The sequence below is a fragment of the Rhinopithecus bieti genome, unplaced genomic scaffold, assembly GCF_001698545.2.
Source record: "Rhinopithecus bieti isolate Rb0 unplaced genomic scaffold, ASM169854v2 scaffold_27010, whole genome shotgun sequence".
NCBI lineage: Eukaryota > Metazoa > Chordata > Mammalia > Primates > Cercopithecidae > Rhinopithecus > Rhinopithecus bieti.
In genome coordinates, this window is record NW_016812757.1 from 92,229 (window position 1) to 115,255 (window position 23,027).

Below are 23,027 nucleotides of genomic sequence, written 5' to 3' on the forward strand. Positions count from 1 at the left end.
CACATCATATGTTTATAATCATATCATCATAATCGTATTTTGAGTTATCTTTGTTCCATAGAACCATGATCTTGTTTTTTTCTATATTTCTCATGTGACTGAGGAGGGATGTTAAAGCAGTTCAGCACCTTAGAATATGTACATGTCTGTATCTGTTTCCTGATTATAGCATGGACAGTAGTAGGTAGTGATTTTCACGCAATCTCCCTACTTCACTTCCTGGGCTAGTGTCCCCTAAAGTGTGATCCAGAGACTGCGTACATAAAACTATTGAGATATTTCTTTAAAAGGTATATTTCTGGTTCTGTCTTAGAACTATGGAATTCAAAATTCAGAATTCTGAATTTTAGGCATGCTAAGTAAGTTCAGAATTCTGAATGTTAGACATTCTAAATATGCGAGAATGTTGGTGTGATGGGGTGATGAGTGAGTAGTGGTGCTTAATGAAAACACTGCCTGGGTGATTTGATGAGGTCTCATTGCCACCACCAAGAAGCAACGAACTGTAAGAAACAGTTTAATATATATATGCCTTTTTAAAACATGACTGTCTTTCTTACATTTGAAGTTTTGTCTCATGTAGATTGGTGTTTATTTAAGTTTATTTTAACTTTGTTATTCGCCTTTTGTTTCTTATATTTAAATGATTGTGTTTGTTCCTAGCATTATATTAATATAATCATATTGGCTTTTGCAGTAATAGAGTTCAAAATTTCTTAGACCAGTTTAACAATTATTTTTGGAGCTAATCAAGAATATTAAAGTGACAACAAGTTTATCAATATACAGCATTTTATGCTCTCAGTGTTTTAATTAATATGGTTTCTATTGTCTGAGGGATGTGCATTGATTTAATTCTATAAACACACAATTCTACGTCTTCAAGTGCATGATAACAGACAGCTGAAAAAAGAATAATATACCGATTTTTCACTTATTTTCTACCATACATTCACTGTTATAGCAGTAGGCTCTGAACTGGATTTTCACAAAGCATTCATTTACTAATACTTCCAGACTAATATCATTATTTACATTACTGCCAAATATCCTTAACTTATGGTTTATAACATTCAACTCTCTACCATGGCATAAAAGACTCTTCTTACTCTGATTGGTACCTTTTCTAGTCTTCTTAATATTCTCTTTATGTATTTCAAGGTTCCATACATGTCTTAGTCCATTTTATGTTGCTATAAGGAAATATCCGAGACTGAGTAATTTATTTTAAAAAGGTTTGTTAAGCTCATGGTTCTGCAGGCTGTACAAGAAGCGTGGCGCCAGCTTCTGCCTCTGATGAGGGCCTCAGGCTCCTTCCAGTCATGGCAGAAGGTAAAGGGGAGCTGGTTTGTGCAGAGATTACATGGTGAGAGAGAACCTAGAGAGAGGAGAAATGAGCCAGGCTCCACTGACAACAGAAAAGCAGTCTCTCATAACCTAAAGATTTGAAAAAAGATTTTCAGACATATACTGCTAAGAGGCAAAAGTTGGAATCCAAGGGAGGTCATAATAGAGGGGCAGTGTAAATTCTCCAGGTAATCAGCTAAAGTTCTAGAAGGCCTATGTGTTAGGGTTAAGGCCGTAGTATAGGAGTAAGAGGCTTTGCATTAAAAAATCTAGCCATAGCAAAGCCTAAAACTCCCTCCCAATTCGATCAATGGGATATGTATGTTATTCTCCAAAAGAGAGAAAAGCAAAATTATATCCAAATGGAAAAATGTATATAAAATGTTAAATTATTAATCATCAGAGGCAAATAACATAAATCCATGAGATATTAGCACACTCACTCACCAGATAAAATTGAATATGAAAACAAAATAATAAGCAAACCAAGAGAAAAATAAAGAGACAGGAAACCTGAGAATATCAGGTGTTGGTGAAGATCTGGAGCATTATACATTGGTATAATATGTTCGTGTAACCACTTCAGAACGCATTTTGTTGGTATTTATGAAGCTGAACATATGTGTCCTCCATAATAATTCAGCTAGGCATATCCTTAATGGTAATATCTCTATAAGTGTAAAAAAGCAATGTAAAAGAATATCTGCAGCAGCTTTATTGATAATAGATCAAAAGGAACATGACCAAACTGTCTTCTACCCTCAGAATGTACAAATGAATTATGGTATTTATTTTTGAAATAAAAAATAATGAACTACTATGCATCAACATATATGAATTTGACAGTAACGAGTTTGAAGGAGAAAGCCTAGCCTTAAATGAATATATGGAATATTTTACTCATATGAAGTTGAAAAACAAGTGAGATTAGTGGTGATGCAATTGAGAATAGTACTTACATTGTGAGAGGAGTACCGGGTAGGAAGAAAGATGCTTCTGGATTGTGTGATGGTCTATGTCTTGGTCTGAGTGGCCTTTAGACAGGCATATACATTTGTAACATCACCAAGTTGAATACTTAAGTTTGTTTAGACTTTATTGCATGTATGCTTTATCCATTTTTTTCTGAAGCTATTCAATACTTCAGAAAAAAATGGAACAAAATGTATAATACTTTAGCCTTAGATATGATTGTCTGGTGTTGGAAACTAGTCATCCGCATGGTGCCACACTTCCTTTACGCACCCATGACCACAGGTCACCATGTTGGTGTGACATTCTATCCTGTGGAAACCATTGTACCCTGGTCCTTTTCAATCCTGTGCTCTCAGGAACTTGGCCTGGAGCAAAGGTTGGCACCTGAGAGGATGCCTTTCTACCATCCTGGGTCAAGTTACCTGGAAGAAATATAAACTAAAAGAAGTAAAGCACTACTGCTGCAAAAGTAGCAAAAACAATACCAAAATTAAATTTCCATAGACCTTTCTCTCATCTGTCATTTTTTTTTTTTTTTTTTTTTTTTTGAGACGGAGTCTCACTCTGTCCCCGGGGCTGGAGTGCAGTGGCCGGATCTCAGCTCACTGCAAGCTCCGCCTCCCGGTTCACGCCATTCTCCTGCCTCAGCCTCCCGAGTAGCTGGGACTACAGGCGCTGCCACCTCGCCCGGCTAGTTTTTTGTATTTTTTAGTAGAGACGGGGTTTCACCGTGTTAGCCAGGATGGTCTCGATCTCCTGACCTCGTGATCCGCCCGTCTCGGCCTCCCAAAGTGCTGGGATTACAGGCTTGAGCCACCGCGCCAGGCCTCATCTGTCATTTTAATTGAAATTGGAATAATAGAAAGGAAGATGTGATTGTTTCCCTCTCTCACCTCTCCGAATCTGCTGTTCCTTGAAAGGACAGGAGTTCTATTCAGTCAGGCAGGCTTGTCTGCAGCTCATTTCTTTACCTCCACCTCAGGCCACATTGCAACTGATTTTTTTCTTTCTTCTTTTTATCACTTCATATGGTGGCATTTTCTCCTATGAACTAATATTTTATCAGTAGAAATTAATTCTCTTTTAAATATGTCTTGAAATATTTGTTGCTTTCTTTACAACCCAATATTTTTGATATATTGTATCTGTCATGTTGTAAAAGTCATGGCACTATGCAGCATGACTTGTATTCATTTTACAAGCAAATGTGCAGAAATATGTTAAATTGGCCTAAGACATTTCTGCTTTGCAAAAATTGAAAACTAAATTGATTTGATATAATTAAGCAATAAAGGAAAGCCTTGTTCTCAGTAGTTAACCCTGATAGTTTTCAGCTGCTAAGAAATGTCCTGCCCTTGGGCCTTAATTAGTATGTAAAAAATGTAAAATAATTATTATTTTATCTTTCTTTAGAAACTGCTAAAACTATTTGGAAAGTATATACACTTACAGGAAGTGTTTCATAAAGGTCTTTTGGATTAAAAATTAGGTAATACAAATAGAACTATATTTTCTTAATCATTAGATAATATAAAATGCAGAAAATAATAGAGAAGAGGAATAAAATCTACATGAAACCCATCACTGTTGATATCTTGTTGAATTTTTCTCTATCTGTGAGGGTACATTTATTTGACACATCTGGAATTAAAACTTATATGTGTTTTAATCCATCTTTTTCACTTTTTATACAAAAGGTAAGTAAAATATTAAAATATTAAATGTTTTCTGATACCATTAAAACTATTTCCAAACATCTTATAATGACTTCTGTTTCACACAATAGATCAGTAATGAGTTAACCAAGTTCTTACCGAAGAACATTTCAAATTGCTGATTTTGCAGGGTGAAAATAGTTAAAAGTTGTATGTTTCATACGCTTGTCATTGACTTTTGGGAAACATGTTTTGAGGTTCATGCACGCCACTCAAATTCTTTCTTTTTATTGTTCATTTCCTCTAAAGACCAAAGGGTATATGAGTCTGCTGTGGTCTTTAGTACTCTTTCTGAAGGAGGAGAGGATTCGTTTGCTCAAGTTAAGGAATCCCAGGATTGTGTAGGAGATGAGACTTGGAAAAAAACAAAACTGAAAAAATAGTATCACTGTGAGGAAGATGAAACACCGGGCTTCTCCAGCCCTCCACAGGGTCATGGGAGACACAAAGTTGATTTGTAAAATCTTCATAAGTTATATGTCTTAGCCATGTGTGGGGAAGGGGGGCTGGTCCTGGGAAATGAGGAATCTGGATATACAAATTTACAATGGAGTTTAAGTTCTCAATGAGCTATTTTAAGAAAAAGGAGACTATGTTTTCAGCAATTCCTATCCCCCAAGCTGAATTAATTCCTACATTCCTTTATATTGTGTATCAACCAATTCATAAGAAAATGCTGTAAGGAGATGAGATGCCAGACGTGGTATATATTGAACATTCGTGACTGATTAGAGTCTCCAGGCCTTGTGAAAATGGCAAACTGAACTAGTTCGCTGGGACTTGATGGTGTCTCTCTTCATAATCACTGCTCTTCCCTCTTCTAGGTCCCTAGTACCAGTACTAAGACCAGGGTAGCTGACATGCCAGGTTGATTAAGATTGAACTCTCATACTTTCCACTTTGTTCCAATAAATTCCATTCTGTTTCAATATTCGTGCATCTGAGAAGCTTTGCCAGGCTGTCATTAAATCATGTTTTTACTGCTCAGTTATCTGGACCCACCAATATGCTCCATGCCTGTGCTAGATGCATTCATGCAGAGAAGGCCACAACCTCGTACCTTGCATTCTGCTGACAAGCACGGACTACAGATGACATTACTATTAATGAATGAGTCACCATTCAGTAATGGTGTAGTAAAGCTCCATACCTGAGCTTTACTAGCTTAGCAGGACTATCAACCATGACTACACGTGAGACTTGGGTGGATTGTTTTCTTTCCTGGGTAATACTCCCATATCCCTACACTTGTGCCTGTGTGAACCACAAGTTTTTAAATGAAAGACTCTGTCTTTAGTTAATGACTCAAGAAAAGGACATCTGCACATTGAAACCTTCCCTTCACATATCAAAACTAAACAGGAGTCTTCATTACACACTGTTGGTAATTAAAATTTATGTTGTATGATTTTTCCTGTATGTTAGACTTGCCACCTGGGGCAGAAGCTAAATGGACCCTCAGCTACCCTTAGCTTCTGAGATGCCAACAAATCGTGGACTTGGGCATGTGGAGGGCACTGACCTCACACCTGGTGACTCAGACCGTCACCCTCTCTTGAACTGACTCTAATTCCATGTTCTGCTTTAACCTATTCAATGGCTTGAGAGTTTTTTTTTTTTTAAAGCACATAAATTTTGAGAATATTTTCATGCAATCATTAACTTTCATTTTTTTTGTATACTATGCATGGATATAAAAGAAAGGAAACCTATTATATGTTGAGCATGTACTCTGTTTCAGAAACTGGGCTGTCCTTTTATATTACACCGTCGAATCCTCAGAACTCCTCAAGATAGGTTAACAGTTGAACCACATGCAATTGTCATTGTAAGTCAAATGATAGTCAAATATCCACAGATTTACATGATTCAAATTAATAGTTTACCCCCACTTTCTGTAGCAGTGACAAAGAAGTTGAATCACAGTAAAGCAGGGTCTGAATCCCTTCTGTTTGGCTTCCAAGGCTGCGTACATTTCTGCCCACTCTCTAAAGAACAGTTAAAGAACAGAGGGGTCAGATGTTCATAGCACACCTATTATGCCAAGTAATTGCTTTATATTATTGCATTCATTCGTAGACACTGGTGTTCCAATGTTATAGATAAGGAGATCACAGCTCAGAGAATTTAAGTAACTCTTTGTTATGATGAAAATAGAAGTTTCCTGGCTGGGATGTTTCTGTCTCTAAGTTCCGTTATTGTGACTGCATGCCTGCTTTTGGTCTTTGAAGTTTGGATGCTTACCGATGTCACTTTGTTCTTTTTCTTCGTAACATTTTCACAATGTACATTTAAATGATAATTTAATTGATGCTAAACCTGTATTGTTCACATGTATACTCACTGGCAAATACAGGATCTGGTACCTAGTTGGGGCAAAATAAATATTTGTTGAATGAATAGTAGATGAGTGAGCAAATACATGTTTAAAAGTCAAGGCTCATTTCATTACCACACCTTGGCCCTTTGATAGTAGCCTGGATAGAGCTCATGGTAGAAATACCCCTTGGAATTCTTTTGGATAAAGGTTTTGTGGGTCTTTTAATTATAAACATCTCTCACCTAGGAGAGAAAAAATTACAGTTAAAACTTTTGAAATTGATTTCACGAGAAAGAACATTAGAAAGAGAACCTTCGGTGATGGAATTTTTACAATGTGAGAGGCAGCTCCAATACTGCCTTTTGAACTTGTTGGCTGCAAAATGGTAACTAAACCCTTGTGATCCATTTTAGATAAACCATATGAAATTTTAAACATTGATTCTTTATAAAGTATTATTTATTTATTCCACTAATCTTGAAATAAAAATGTATTCTTTATATTTAGGACTTAGATATAAATATGCACATATGTGAAATATATTTATAATATTATTACAATCCCCTTTATTTTGTCTCTATGATTTTTTAAAGACTGAGAGTAGTATGATAAGGTCTGGTATTAACATTGGGTTGTCACCAGCATTTACTGGAATAAAGAAAAAGGAAAAAAATGAACTTCAAGTATTTCTAAGTAAAATTTAACAGAACATGCATGTTCATAGCAGCTTTTTGTATTTAACTTTTCATCAATACAAATGATTGTTTAAATCATTTATACTTTTGCCCAAAACTAATTTTGCTTTTAATATTTCTACTCCTGATTTTTTAAAACTCACAATAATACACTATATCCATTTGCATTTGCCCATTTTTTTTATTTCAATTGGACTTTTTTACTTGATCAGATTTTCCCCTAGAGTGTTTCATTTAAAATAATTGTTGTAATAGTAATTGACCTTTAAACTTTATTTTTCTATTTCTAGGCTAATATATTAATAACTTTGCTTTCAAAATTTTGCTTTTTGCATATGTTATCTTTTATATATATTTCTTCCGTTTGGTAATTCGAAGGGCTAAGTCCTTTAGTTTGATCTGTGTTACTTTGTCTTAGCCCCTATGCTTTGGATACAAGTGAAACAAGCATTACTTGAATTAGTTTAAGTACAAAGAGGACTTTCCTGGCTCAGCTGACCATAGTGTGAAACAACAGCGTTGCCACAAGGCCCCAAAGACAGCACAGATGACACGGGGACTCTTTTTGGCACCATTTCTTGTATCTATTTCTCTCGGCTTGTTGGTTTCCTCCTCACAGATGGTTTTTCCACACAGCAGGGAATATGGCCACCACATTCTATTACTTCCTTTCTCAGTTTCCATTAAAGGAAGAAAAAAAGCCCAGGGGATGATTTGTATTTGGCTCTATTGGTTCATATATCCATTACCTGCAACCAGTAGTGAGCTGGGGCTGGTGTGGGGAGCTCAGGAATTTTGTCCTAGTCTTTTATATGTATGTATTGCTTTCACATTTTAACCTGTTAAGTATGTTATTTCATTGTGCTTGATAATTGACTTAGCTTGGTCTACAAGGCTGTTATGATCCCCATAACTCCGTTGTCAGTGATTTTTACATTTGTGAGTTCATGGTTTTATTTACTAATTGACCAGGTATACAGTCAATATGTTTATCAGAAAACTAATCTATTTCTTCAGTCCTTTCGTGTCTGGGATTATAGTGAATTGTGCTTAAACCTCTTTCCTTCAGAGCTCTTTTAACTACAGCTAAGTTGCTTTCTGTTATTTAATTCATGAAGTAGAAATTCAAAACCAGCCTAATATGTTCCTGTTTTTTTCACTTTAAGTTTTTTTCTTTCTACATTTTTAAAATTTATAATTGACACATAAAATTGCACATATTTAAAGGGTACAGTATGATTTTTCAATGTGTGTATATGTTGTATAATGGTTAAATTAGGGCAATCAGCATATCCATCCATCACTTTAAGCATTTATCATTTCTTTGTGTTAACATTCAAAACCTCTTTTCTAGCAATCTTAAAATATACAACACATTGTTGTTAGCTGTAGTTTCCCTACTGTGCAAAGAACACCAGAACTTATTCTTCTTTCTGGACTGGTAAACTTTTGAATCCATGCTGCATTTCAGAAGCAGACTTAAAAAGAGTATTTGGGAAGGGTCTGGCAATGCCAGTGCAGACTCTACTCATCATTCAGAAGGGAAGTGGGGCTTCTCATATGGCAGCCAACGCTCCCACAGCCCCCAAAATCTCAGCCTTTACTCATCCACATTAGGTAAGGCTAAAGAGTACAGCTAGAATCTCCCACACACTCACCTGTCTGCCTCACACACAACCGTGCCTGTGTGCGCACACACACACCACACCATGTAACTACACACACACATATACACACTCCGCACCTTGTCACCACACACATATATCACAATATACAACACAGACACACACCATACCACACACATGCATTATACCATACACTGCAAGACACACCCACTACACCACACACATACACATGCGCACACACTCTACATTTATTTTCTGAAGCAGAGTAGCCCAGCCATGTGTCAGCACCTGAAGTCTTAGTTCGGGTGGATTGAATCTGCCTTGTATCATGAAAAAAGTCTTTTAGATTTTTGCCACACAGTGGCCGAGTTCTATGTGTTCTTTTGTCAATGTTCTTGTTCATGAAAAGTGGAAATTTTGAAGCTTGGTCTCACGCAGGCATTTGGAGGTCATCTGGGCTTCTGCACAAGCCTGAGAAATAGAGCAGAGACAAGAGCACCAGCCTCTCCTTCCACTTTGTCCACTTTTACTTTTTCGATTGCTTCCTTGTTCTTTTCCTCAGTTCTTTAACAGGCCTCCTCCTTCCCCATAAATGTTCAGTGCTGAAAAAGGCATAGAGACTCACACGATGCCCAGAAATAAAGTATAAATTTGGAATCAAATCCTCCATTATAGCTATGATAAGACTTTGATATAAATCAAATCCTTCATTATAGGCTATGATAAGGCTTTTATCTGGTATGAAGCAGTGAGACATGGGAGAGTTTTAGAAAGAGAAGTGAAAATACATGGCTCCCATTTTATAAAGACTCTTCTAGCTGCTTTATTTGGAATGGGGGAAGTGAGGCAAGGGCTGAGGGAGGACGACCAAGAGATATCACAATAACCCAGGGGAGACATGCTGGTGTCAGACCAGGATGTAGTGAGAATCAAAGGATGAGTGAGGAGAGGCTGGATTCCGAATGGATTTTAAATGTAGAGCCAAAAATATTTGCTGATGTGTTTCCTATGAAGTGTTAAGACAGAAGAGAAGTCAAGATGACACTGAACCTTTGACCTGAGCAATTGTAAGAATAGAGATGTTAAGATGGGAAATACAGGCAGAGCAGAGAGATTGAAGGATGGGTCAGCATGCAGGTGTTTTTTGTTGTTGATTTAAAAAAAGAGAGAAGAAAACATGAAAACAAACTGAAGAAGGTAGAGATAAAATGGAAGTGATTATTATCAGCTGAATATTGATACGCAGGCCACACAGGCCATATACCAATTTTTTTACATATATCATTTTCTTCATAAGAAACATGTGAGCAAGATAGTATCCCAACCTCACAATAAGCTCAAATCTAGTATGGTTTCCAACTAAAAGATGACCATTTAATTTCATCTTTCTCTAATTTCATCACATTATTTGCTCCAGTCGTCTGTACAGGAGATTGTATTATTTCTACTACACATTAGTTTAAATGTTTACAAAACAACAGAACAGCGATCATTCTCTGCCGTTCCTTTAATCGATAAATCTTTTCATGAGATTCTTTTAAAATGATCACATTTGCATTATTGATTTAAATTCAATGCTTTTTTCTTAAAGAAAAAGCAGTGAGGATGGCTTTTGTGTGAATATGATCGACAAACACAGGAAGCAATCAATGAGAAAGGTCAAAGGTCTCAGTGTTTGCCTGCAAGGCTGATGATGCAGTAAGAGCACTGTAGCAGTGTGCGAGTGTAGAAGTCAAATATTTATTAACACCGAGGTAACGATGGAGCTGATTACACATTGGCCAATTGGGCTCAGCGTCCCTCATTCCAATAAAACACAATCGATGCCATTCATCAGCAGAGCCTTCTATTTATTAAATTTTTCTCATGAGGTGGTCAGTTTGTCTTATTGCCTTCCCTCAGTGTAACGTAATGGGGAGCCGAGCAAGAAGACATGAGGCAGATGAGAACAGAGGTAGCCTTTATTGGGCTCACTGGCGAGGTTCACCGGTCACCTACGAGGAGGGCCGAGGAAGTCGCGCTGGGAGCGGGTATCCGAGGCCTTTTATAGGGCGAGGTAGGCGGGGTTTGTAGGTTTCGGTTTCTGAGGAATGACGTGTTCAGGAGCTTGCACAGAGCGGGCGTTTTTTGGCGGGCGCGGGCGTTTTTTGCGCGCTGAGAGTCTTAGCAGGAAGTGAAGGGCGGGGAGTCCTAACAAAGGGCCTGCAATGCTGGGTGATACTGCCATGTTGGGTCTAGATTCCTGCCTCACACTCAGCAATTGCCAAAGCTGCGCTACTAGTAACTCATCTCTAGCTATTTATAACAGTTAATTGTTGTCTTCTTCTTTTAAAATAACTTTGTAATATAGAATTAATAAACACTCAGTGTAAAATATCTTAAAAACTCAAAATACATGGAGAATTGTTTAAATCACCCAAATTTCCATCATGAAGTGCTAACTTGGATTATTTTGTTACTATTCTCTCTAGTCCTTTTATTCCTATGGATTTTTAAAATTTTAAAATTAAACTCAAACTGTTTATAGTACACGTTTTTTACTTAATATCTTAACATAAGTTCTTCCATTTATTACAAATGCTTATATCTATCATTTTAAATGCATATGATTCTAACTAAGTAACTAAGTCATCCTGACCTTGAGGGAGGATATGACAGGGTCAAAACGAAGAAAAGAAAAAATTGTCTCTTTTTGGTTTTCATATTTAATGCACTAAAAATCTTAGGGAAATGGCATAGGCAATTGTGTCGAGACACTTTGCAGCGTATCTTTAGGGCAGAACTTCAGGGAGATACAGTGAGCTGAGACTGGTGTGTGGTATCTAAATCAGAGGAACATATATACTCCATTGTAGCTAGGATCCCACACAAGCATCAAGATACTAGCAAACAAATAGGTAGTTAGTGAAGTATGCTGAGAGCTCTACCTTCTAAGACTGTGTGTTTTGAGCAAGTTGCTTAGCATCTCTGTTGTAGCAACCTCATGGATAAAACGTGGTATGTAAAACTCTTAACTTAGTCACTAGTGTATAGTAACATCCTAAAGAATATCAGCTATTTCTATTATTATGCTATTATTAGGATCATTATGATCTTTATCACATGGATATGCCATTTAAAAATTATTTTACTCTTAGGGGACATTTTTATCACTGTTTACTCTTTCCCGTTAGTAAGCTGAGCTACATTAATTTTTTCTGATTGGTATTTGTATATCACCTTATAAAATTATTCTACTTAAACATCACAAATGGCTCTATAAATTATTTATAAGTTAAAATTCCAAAATGTGAGTCTTTTACTTACACTTCTTCCCTAAGCTCCAGATTCTCACTTATAACTGCTTTCCTACCATCTCCATCTGGAGCCTACTAGAGATACCCACTGGAATCTCAAACTCTATGTCCAAACCAGAAGAGTGTTCCTACCTCCTATGGGTTCCTCTTTTCAGCTTTTCTCATTTCAGTAAATTGCATCACCATTCATCCAACTAGGTTTTCAATGCCAAATCCTAGGCACCAGTAATCTTAACCAATTCCATCCACTCAACAAATATTTAATCACAGAGTAGTTTTAAGTAGAAGAAACATTAATGTATGTTATTGTTATGCATTATAATTAGAGCTAATTTAACTTAGGCCACTTATTTTGCCATTGAGAGAAACTAGATAATTTCATAAAGGACATAAGGTAACAGACTGGGTCGGGCGCAGTGGCTCAGGCCTATAATCCCAGCACTTTGGAAGGCCGAGGTGGGCAGATCACCTGAGGTCAGGAGTTTGAGACCAGTCTGGCCAACGTGGTGAAACCCTGTCTCTACTAAAAAATACAAAAATTAGCTGGGCATGGTGGTGTGTGCCTGTAATCCCAGCTACTTAGGAGGCTGAGGTGGGAGAATTGCTTGACCTCTGGGGGGTGGAGGTAACAGAGCAAGACTCTGTCTCAAAAAAAAAAAAAAAGATAACAGACTGTCAGACTCAGGACTTTACAGAACAAGAAGTAAATGCTGAGAATATGGGCATTGCTCTTTTCCATGGGCTAAAACAATATGGAAAGTGTTCTGAAGTACAGAAATTCCAATGGGAGATTAATAAGAAATTCTCATTTTTAGGATAACACAACAGGAAAAGTAGCATAAAAAATAATAGGAGTTAGTATGTCTTAAACACTTTCTGGTGGATTCTGCTGGTCACCTCTCTAACATTTGCTTTCTTTTCTTTTTGATTTTATTTTCCTATCAGAGCCCTGGTTTTGTTTTTGGTGATGATTCCTCTCCCACGTGTCTCATGGGCAGGAGAATCCATTCCCATCTTAATAGGAAAAGCCTTAGTCCCCTTGGGCAGTAATTGCCATTTTTTCTTGGCATCATTTTTTATTTTTCTCTTGTTCTTCCACATTTCCCTCTTATCCATCATTCATTCTTTTTGTTTTACTTTCAGGTAAGAACCTTTCATATTCTCTCATCTTGTTTACCATAGACAAGCCACTTTCTTGAACTTCCACAATAGTTCCCAAACCTAAGTAGCTCTTAGTATATACTTTTTGTAAGTCATTCTCACTCCAGCAATAATAAGATCTTCTTTGTTAGGCAATCACGTTAGTTCACTCTTCTGCTCAACCTTTTCCAATAGCTTTCAATTGCATGAATAAAATAAAAGTAAAGTAAAGCCCTACATTTTTCTCATGGCCTATCAGATCCTAATGACCGCAATTCTCTCTGGTATTTTTTCATTCTGCTCTTCCTCCTCACTTACTGGGTTCCAAGCACACTGGTTTTCTTTTTGTTTTGGGAATGACCTGGAGTCAAGGCCTTTCCACTCAAGTTTCTTTCTACCAGGTGTGCTCTTTGTGGTTTTCAGCTACCTCCTCATCATTCAGGACTCTGCTGCGATTTCCTCTCCTCAGAGAAACCGTCCAGACTGTCCATTCTCAAGTCCTCCTCCATCAAACCATCCTGACTGTCCATTCTCAAGTCCTCCTCCATCAAACGGTCGTGACTGTCCATTCTCAAGTCCTCCTCCATCAAACCGTCCTGACTGTCCATTCTCAAGTCATCTTCTATTACATGAGAGTATCATTTCCTTCATAGGTATTTCCAGGGTGAAAAGGGTTTTTTTTTTTCCACATCAGTTTTATGAGCTTTTAATCTTTGTCCCAAGTAGAATGTAAGTTTTATAACAGCAGAGGAAGGTCCTGTTTGACTTCTTTACTACTAGATCAATGTCACATTGAATAGTGTCCAGCAAATATGTTCTCAATCAATGAACATTTGTTGACTAAAAGAGTGAATTAGATTATATAATAATTTTAAAGAATAAGCAGTTTCTGCTACCACCATAATTTTTTTCTTCCCTCTTCTCCTCAGCTGTCGTAAAAGTAACTAAGTCATCCTGCCCTAGAAGGATATAACAGGGTCAAAACAAAGAAAAGAAAAAGTTGTTCTCTTTCTGGTTTTCATACTTAATGCACTAAAAATCTTAGGGAAATGGCATAGGCAATTTTGTCAAGACACTTTGCATCATACCTTTAGGGAAGAACTTCAAGGAGATACAGAGAGCTGAGACTGGTCTGTGGTATGTAAACCAGAGGAACGTATATACTCCTTTGCAACTAGAATCCCACAGAGGCAACAAGACAGTAGCAAACAAATAGGTAGATAGCAAAGTACGCTGAGAGCTCGACCTTGTAAGACTGTGTGCTTTGGGCAAGTTGCTTAGCATCTCTGTTATAGTAGCCTCATGGATAAAATATGAGATGTAAAACTCTTAACTTAGTCGCTAGTATATAGTAACATCCTAATGAATATCAGCTATTGCTATTCCTCTGGCTCTGAGATTGTGCCATTGCACTCCAGCCTGGGTGACAAGAGCAAAATGCCATCTCAAAAATAAAAAATAAAAATAATAAATAGATAAAAGTTGAAAGATAAAGCACTTAATAGATACTATGTTTCTAGAAGCTATATTTCTGTTTATCAGTTACATGGACTTGCAAGTACAATTATAACAACAATGACAACTTATGTCCTTGAAGAATTAATTAAAAGTATTCATTTATTGAAATTCTTTTTGGAAACAATGGTGCCAACTCAGGGTTTCTGGAAGTTAGCAAAGTGCTTCTATTAACAAATAATATATAGCAAAAGTAGTTTTCTGAAAGTGAAGGATCCACACAGAAAGCAAATGAGAAAAATAATATTTTAAATGCCATTAATTCATTAACTGCTGGTTTTCCAAGTAAATGCCAAGGCTAGAGTTTTATTTCTTAACATTTGTATTTGGGGTTCCTGCTCTTAACTCACAGATTTCAGTGTTAGATCACAGATAGCTTGATTTTTATGCAGCCCTGGAAGGGAAATGCCTCATAGACTGAGCAAAAGAAAAGCTATTTGAAGCATTTTTTTTTTTTTAATTTCTTACTCTCTTCCAATGAAGAGAAATGAAGCACATTCCAGTGAACTGAAGCGAGCCTGTGTTGAAACAGCATTGAGACAGAGGCAGGCTGCCCATAACTGGGATCACCTGGCTAAGCTAAGCCTGGGAAGGCCACTTTAGACATGACCAGGTGGAGTCCTGTGTTTGGACCTGTCTCCTTTGATCACCACTCTTGGACTCTTAAAGTTCTCTGTGACAAGACTTGAAGCTCTAATAAGGTCTTCCTGAGATAGACCCATCCTCTGCCATCTTTGCCATTTTGAAGCATGAATTACTCGTTCACGTACCAGAAGGGGCTGTCTTTTCAGATCATTTTTACTCAATGATGCAAACAGAGGCTTACATTCTAAGCTCTTGGTATTGTCAACCGAGAATGAAGTAAGATTACCAACGTCCAGTACTTATAGTGCCTGCCAAAAACCTATCATAAGCATTTAATAAGTGTTAGTGTTTTCCCACTGGCATAAGAAATAATAGATGACACATAAATTAGGATGTATGAAATATCACTCTAAATCTGTTACCTTATAAATTTGAAGTGTGAAATATTGTAAATATACAAAAGTGCAGAGTGATGTGGTGAACACTAGTCTTAATACAAGTCATCTTGCTTCAGATCATCGCTGAAAGAAATAAGATAGTACAATTACAGATAAAGTCACTTCATCCCTATTCCTGCCTTCCTGGGACAGTAGAAGGATTTTGGATCATTCGGTTATATATCTTTGCATGCTGGCAATTTTTGACTGAATGCTAGACATTGTTATGACATTACCATTTTTCATAAGGGGTTTATTTTATCTGGCAGTGGATTAAATCAAGTAATTAATGCAATTAATTAAACTAATGCAATTAATAAACACTTGGGACAGTGCTTGCAACACTGTTCAGAAATTCAATACACAGTACACATTTATTCCTGTCTTTCCAACTCTAGTTCATCTTATTTGCACGCATGCGTGCACATGCACACACGCACACACAAACACACGAAACTGATATACTTGAGGCATCACTCAAGACTCTCAATGGCTTCTATTTCTTATAGTATAAAAGTAACCAAGCTGAGCACACAGGTCTTCTTAGTCTGGTTCAGTCTGTGTTTCCTAGATCCGTTTTCTATGCTTCTTCATAAACACAATCTCTAATAGACTGCTCTCTCTGTCCCAAAACTGCCATATACTTGTCCTATTGCTTCTTTTGGTTCTGAATCTTTGCTTTAGCCATTACTGCCCCTTCCTTTTATCTCTGACCCTCTGAACTTTTCAAATCTAGCTCAAAACTATTATCATGTTGTGGCCACAACATGGTTCTGATTTTCTTTATTTTCTGTGTAATTAAATTATTGTGGCAAATGACTATCTTCTATTTATTTGCTGATTTTTCTATATTTGTCAAATATTTTTCTTTTTATCTCTCTATGCCTTTTCTTTACAACTGAACAATAAGGATATGGGAATAGGTCTTAGCACTTTATTGAGCATGGAGTAGTTTTTCAGTAAACAATTGTACTGATATACAATGTGTAAGGGAGGACTAAATTATTTTAATGTTGTTTAGACATTAAGCATATTTACAAAAGCAGTTTTTGAAAATTTTTATTCACCTGTACCACTTGGAAAATACCTGCAATACTAGTGAGTTACCACTTCCCTAATTCATTTTGAGAAACACAAAACCCTGGACAATATAGAAAAGAGAGCAGTTACTTAATCATTTGCTCTAGCATGTTTGTCATCAAAGTATTTTATGTTTTGCCATAAAGCCTTAATAACTCATCATATAGTTAACCTTACCAATTGGTCAGTAACTGTGACAATATAAAAAGATATTTCCTTCTTTTTGCTCAGGAACATCTTGGCAATAAGAGATTTCTAACAATAATCAACATGAAGATTATATTGCTATTTCAATGATACAATGTTTACAAAGTTATTTTGTCATTGGTTAGCAAACTCTAACTAGTTGTCTATGGCACAAAGTCATGAATTTTAATTTGTATCATAATTGTTTATGTTCCTTGTATTAATCAGGGTTCTCTAGAGGGACAGAACTAATAAGATAGATGCATATATAAAGGGGAGTTCATTAGGGAGTGTTGACTCACACAGTCACAACGTGAAGTCCCACAATAAGCCATCTGCAAGCCGAGGAGCAAGGAAGCCAGTTTGAGTCCCCAAACCTCAAAAGTAGGGAAGCTGACAGTGCAGCCCTCAGTCTGTGGCCAAAGGCCTGAGAGCCCCTGGCTAACCAGTGGCATAAGTCCAAGAGTCCAACAGCTGAAGAACTTGGAGTCTGATATTCAAGAGGAGGAAGCATCCAGCATGGGAGAGGGATGAAGGCTGGAAGACTCAGCAAGTCTGCTCTCTGTGACTTTCTTCTGCCTGTTTTACTCTAGCCACGCTGACAACTGATTAGATGGTGCCCACCCAGCACACTGAGGGTGGGTCTGCCCTTCCAGTCCACTGACTCAAATGTTAATCTTTGGCAACACCCTCACAGGCACACTCAGGAATAATACTTTGCATCCTTCAGTTGAATCAAGTTGACACTCAATATTAACCATCACACTGCTGGTTCCACTGGTACATGAAGTTCTACTATAACTATTTGTCAACAGTATTGGAACTCATTTTTGATAAACTCATTTGAGTCTTACTTGTCAGTTGGTTTGTTTCCATTTTTTAGGAGAATTAGCCAAAATCTTTTTTGCTTATGTGTCAAGAAACTACACTTCCTGATTATTATAGATGTGTTTTACATATGGCAAAATAAATAAATATATTAATAACAAATTAGGTTGCCTTAGTATGTAGACTGGATTACATGGATTTCTGGAACTTTAGAAGATTTGGGGACTAAGGCAGTGGCTCTTCATCTTATTTAATAATAAAAATGCTTATTTTAAATGTGATAGAAAAACAAAAAAATTTTGGTTGAGATACAAATGTTTTCAGGAACAAATTACAGTGTTATAGATGATATACTATTATTCTTTCTTAACATGAATTAATCTTTAACTAAAGTATAAGAAAGTCTGAGACAGTCCAGCTGTATTTTCAGGATGTGTAAGACTAGAAGCCAAGAAGTGAGGCCCTTCAGGGGGCAGAGGCCATGTCTTCATCATCTGGAATGTTTGACACACCCAACAAACACTTGTTGAAGGCCCCAAATTCCAGTCTAAACTTTAGTCCGACATCTATGACTCATTTTGGGTGAAGAAAGTTAACCAACTCACCTGAGTCTTAGTTCATCATTTGTAAAATAAGGACAATCCTTTTGACCCTGTTTATCCAAAGAACAATGCTTGTAATTCTAAAGCCTTCAGTCACATGAAGTTGTTGGCATCCAAGAAGAGCTTTCCTTTCCTTGGAAATACTAATGTGACAAGTAAAAATTCTAGGTTAAATATTTATAGTTTAAATAGACATTGTAATGTTCATGTTTAACACACATTTAATTAGTATCCATGACTTAAAAAATAAAACTACAAACCCACCACCTCTAACAACACTGAATAAACACCAGGTTGGAAAAATACATGGTAGTTTGGGGAAACATAAGCTAAAAGCAATGAGCAAACATATTAATTTTTTTTTAGTATATTGATTATTAGGCACTGCAGTAAAGGCCGGAGAAAGAGACGTAGATCAAAAAGACAGCAGCAAAACAACAATGACAGTAAAAGTTAACCATTGACCATTGGATGTTCACTCTGGCAGACTTCAGCAGTAAATCTCTTTTGAAAGATGAGGAAACTAGCCCCAGGGAGTTTTAAGTGGCATTCGAAGTCACATAACAAATCCGTGCCATAGATGCCCAGCGTTCAGGTTTTGGATTCCATAGATACTGCCGGTGATTGTCAAGCTGAGTCTGTGAAATCCTCCAAGGTTACTGCAGGTATAGAGAAAAAAGGAATAAACTGAGTAGAGCTTAAGCCCCTCAAATCTTCCCCTGTCTTTTATTTTTTATTTTTATTTATTTCTTTTTAAAACCTCATTTTAAAATTTAAATTTAAATTGTTAGTTCTGGGGTACATGTGCAGGATGTGCAGGTTTGTTACATAGGTAAACGTGTGACATTGTGGTTTACTGCACCTGTCAACCTATCACTTAGGTATTAAGCCCAGCTTCCATTAGTTCTTTTTCCTGATACTCTCCCTTCCCCCACCCCATTGCCCAAAAGGCCCCAGCGTATGTTGTTTCCCTGCCTGTGTCCATGTGATCTCATTCTTCAGTTCCCACTTATCAGTAAGAACATGTGGTGTTTGGTTTTCTGTTCCTGCATTAGTTTGCTGAGGACGATGGCTTCCAACTTCATCCATGCCCCTGCAAACGACATGATCTCATTCTTTTTATGGCTGATTACTATTCCATGGTGTATATGTGCCACATTTTCTCTAACCAGTCTATCATCGATGGACATTTCACTGATCATTAGAGAAATGCAAATCAAAACCACAATAGATACCATCTTACGCCAATCAGAATGGCCATTATTAAAAAGTTAAGAAACAACAGATACTGGAGAGGCTGTGGAGAAATAGGAACTCTTTTACACTATTGGTGGGAATGTAAATTAGCTCAACAACTGTGGAAGACGGTATAGCGATTCCTCAAAGATCTAGAATCAGAAATGCCATTTGAACCAGCAATCCCATTACTGAGTATATACCCAAAGGAATATAAATCATTCTATTACAAAGATACGTGCATGTGTGTGTTCAGTGCAACACTATTCACAATAGTAAGGACATGGAATCAATACAAGTCTTTTATTTTTACATTCAGTTTAGTTTTTCAACCTCAAGAATAATTTTGAATTATTTAAAATGATTTCAAATATGTATTTAATTTATTCATCCTTTGATAATAAACTCTGCAAAACAAAACCACTATTAAATAAGTTGGAATTTACTGAGCAGCCCCTGTGTGCCAGAGGTTAGTTGTTGTATATCACCTGTTGTATGAGTGTGGCTTAAAGAAAAATCAGGCCAAAAATTTTAAGTGATAATCATTATAAGATGTCAAAAAGTGGAGTTTCATGTAATTTCTGAAATAAAGCAGATTAGACTCAGACTAAAAAGGACCTTCAGTTGTCTCCTACATTGCTGCCACTCCAAAGCAATGCAGCATGTTGGGTTATGACTTGTGTGTAATGAGCCCAAGTAGAGCCCAATTAGACTTGAGGGCTAATGGCTTTCAGAAACCAACTTTCTGTTCACAAGTAGTAAATTGGTCAATTAGCATCCTAGGGTGACTCCATGGTGGCGTGATGATAGCTTTCTGCAGCCTTCTGGACTCAGGTGATCCTCCCGAGTCAGCCTCCTGAGTAGCTGGGACTACAGGCATATGCCACTACATCTGACTAATTTTTTTTTTTTTACTTTTTGTAGAGATGGGGTCTTACTGTGTTGCCCAGGCTGGTCTCAAACTCCTGGCCTCAAGGCATCCTGCGTTGGCCTCCCACAGTGCAGGGATTATAGGCATGAGCCACCATACCCACCCTTGCTGGGTCTTGTGATTACAGATTTAATCTCATTATTTGTTATTAGTCTGTTCATGATTTCTATTTCTTTTCGATTCAGGCTGGGTAGGATTTATTTTGTCCATTTTGTTAACTCTTTTCTGTTTGTCTTATAATCCTTTTGCTCTACTTTTTTTCTCTCTTCCTTTGTGCTTCATTGTTTCTTTTATTAATAGGCTGTTATTCCCTTCCTGTTTTGGGTGCAACTTCTGTAGACGTTTTCTTTGTGATCACCGTGGGGTTTCCATACAATATCTTACAGTTATTACCCTTTCTTCTAAGGTAATAACAGTTTAAATTTGCTTGCAGCTGGGCACGGTGGCTCATGCCTGTAATCCTATCACTTTGGGAGGCCAAGGTGGGCAAATCACAAGGTCAGGAGTTCGAGACCAGCCTGGCCAATGTGGTGAAACCCCATCTCTACTAAAAATACAGAAATTAGCTGGGCATGGTGGCAGGTGCCTGTAGTCCCAGCTACTTGGGAGGCTGAGGCAGGTGAATCGCTTGAACCCAAGAGATGGAGAATGCAGTGAGCCAAAATCATGCCACTGCACTCCTGCCTGGGCAACAGAGCAAGACTCCATGTCAAAAAAAAAATTTACTTGCATAAAAGCACCCTACACTTACACCTCTCATGCCTCTACATATGTATTCTTGTTTTCAAAACATATATGTACATATGTTATGCATCCATTAACACAATTTTAGTTATAGCTATTTTAATTCCATTGTCTTTTAGTGTTTATAATAGAATTAAATGTGATTTATCTGCCATTGTTAAAATAATACAATATTTTTCTATATATTCACCTTACCAATGAGCTTTATACTTTCTTATGCTATAATGTTGCTATATAGAGTTCTTTCATGTCAACTTGACAGAAGGATGATTCACATCCCACGTGAGATGGAGTGAAATGGTACAATATTTTATTATGCTACTTAGAAGGCAAGGAATTTAAAATGTATGAATTGTTTATTTCTGGATATTTTCATATACTGTTTTTAGATTGCCATTGGTCACAGGTCACTGAAACTGCAGAAAGTGAAATCTTGGATAAGGGATATACCCTTTTTAATATACCAGTGAATCATCATTCTATCTAAACATTCTCAGTAATGGTTTTTATTGAAAAATCGGCAGCTTTTGTTGTAATGAATCAATATTGTAAACTGTCATTCATCAATTATATATGTGTATATATCTAAATTTTTAAGAGACTTTAATATACAAAGCAAATGAGAAGATATATCACTCCAAGTGGCATCTTAATTGCCTGATAACATTTTGTGTGTCTATTTTTAAATTTATATATAATACAAATATCAATACAAATATCATTTTTTTGGTTTTCTATTTCTGAGTTTTGACAAACGCATGGTCATATAATGACCAATATAATCAAGATGCGTAACTGGTCTATGACCCCCATAAATTAGTTTGGTTCTGTCTCTTTGTAGTCAGCCTCTCCCCTCACCCTCAAAAGCTGGCAAGCACTGATGTTTTCCACCCATATAATTTTATTTTTTCATAATGGCGTATAAATGGAATCATACATTATACAATGTTATAAGTTTGGCTTCTTTCACTTAACATAGTACATTTGAGAGCCATCCATGTTATTTCATGTATCAATGGTTTGTTCATTTATATTGGTAAGTAGTAGTACATTGTATGAAAGTACTGCAATTTATTAATCTATTCATAGGCTAAAGTACAATCATGTTATATCTGGTTATTAGAGCATACGAATAATGCTGCTATAAATATTTACATGCACATGTTTGTGCAAACATTTTCCATTAGTCTTTGGTTAATCTTTTCTGCCTCTTAGTAGTATCTTTAATAGAACAATTTAAAAAATATGAAGTCCGATTTATTATTTTGCTTCTATGAATTGTGCTTTTGGTGTTGTATCTAGGCACTCTTTGCTTAATTTAATGACACAAAGGTATTTTTACATGTTTTCTTTTTTTTTTTTTTTTTTTTTTTTGTTGAGACGGAGTCTCGCTCTGTCGCCCAGGCTGCAGTGCAGTGGCCGGATCTCAGCTCACTGCAAGCTCCGCCTCCCGGGTTCACGCCATTCTCCTGCCTCAGCCTCCCGAGTAGCTGGGACTACAGGCGCCCGCCAGGTCGCCCGGCTAGTTTTTTGTATTTTAGTAGAGACGGGGTTTCACCATGTTAGCCAGGATGGTCTCGATCTCCTGACCTCGTGATCCGCCCGTCTCGGCCTCCCAAAGTGCTGGGATTACAGGCTTGAGCCACCGCGCCCGGCCAACATGTTTTCTTCTATAGTTTTATGTTTTGTATAATTTTCTATAAGTATTGCATTTTATTTTTATGTTTATGACATTTTGAACTTTTTGTATGTAGTATGAGTTACGGGTTC

General features: G+C 36.9%; 1 long non-coding RNA gene across 1 annotated transcript in view; it reads left to right on the forward strand.

Annotated features, from left to right (window-relative positions):
• The first annotated feature begins 404 nt into the window (after positions 1-404).
• LOC108545147 (uncharacterized) overlaps positions 405-23,027 on the forward strand; it is a 98,766-nt gene continuing 76,143 nt past the window's right edge. The window contains exon 1 of the long non-coding RNA XR_001890059.1: positions 405-505. This is a non-coding gene — a long non-coding RNA (uncharacterized LOC108545147). The remainder of the gene's footprint in view (positions 506-23,027) is intronic.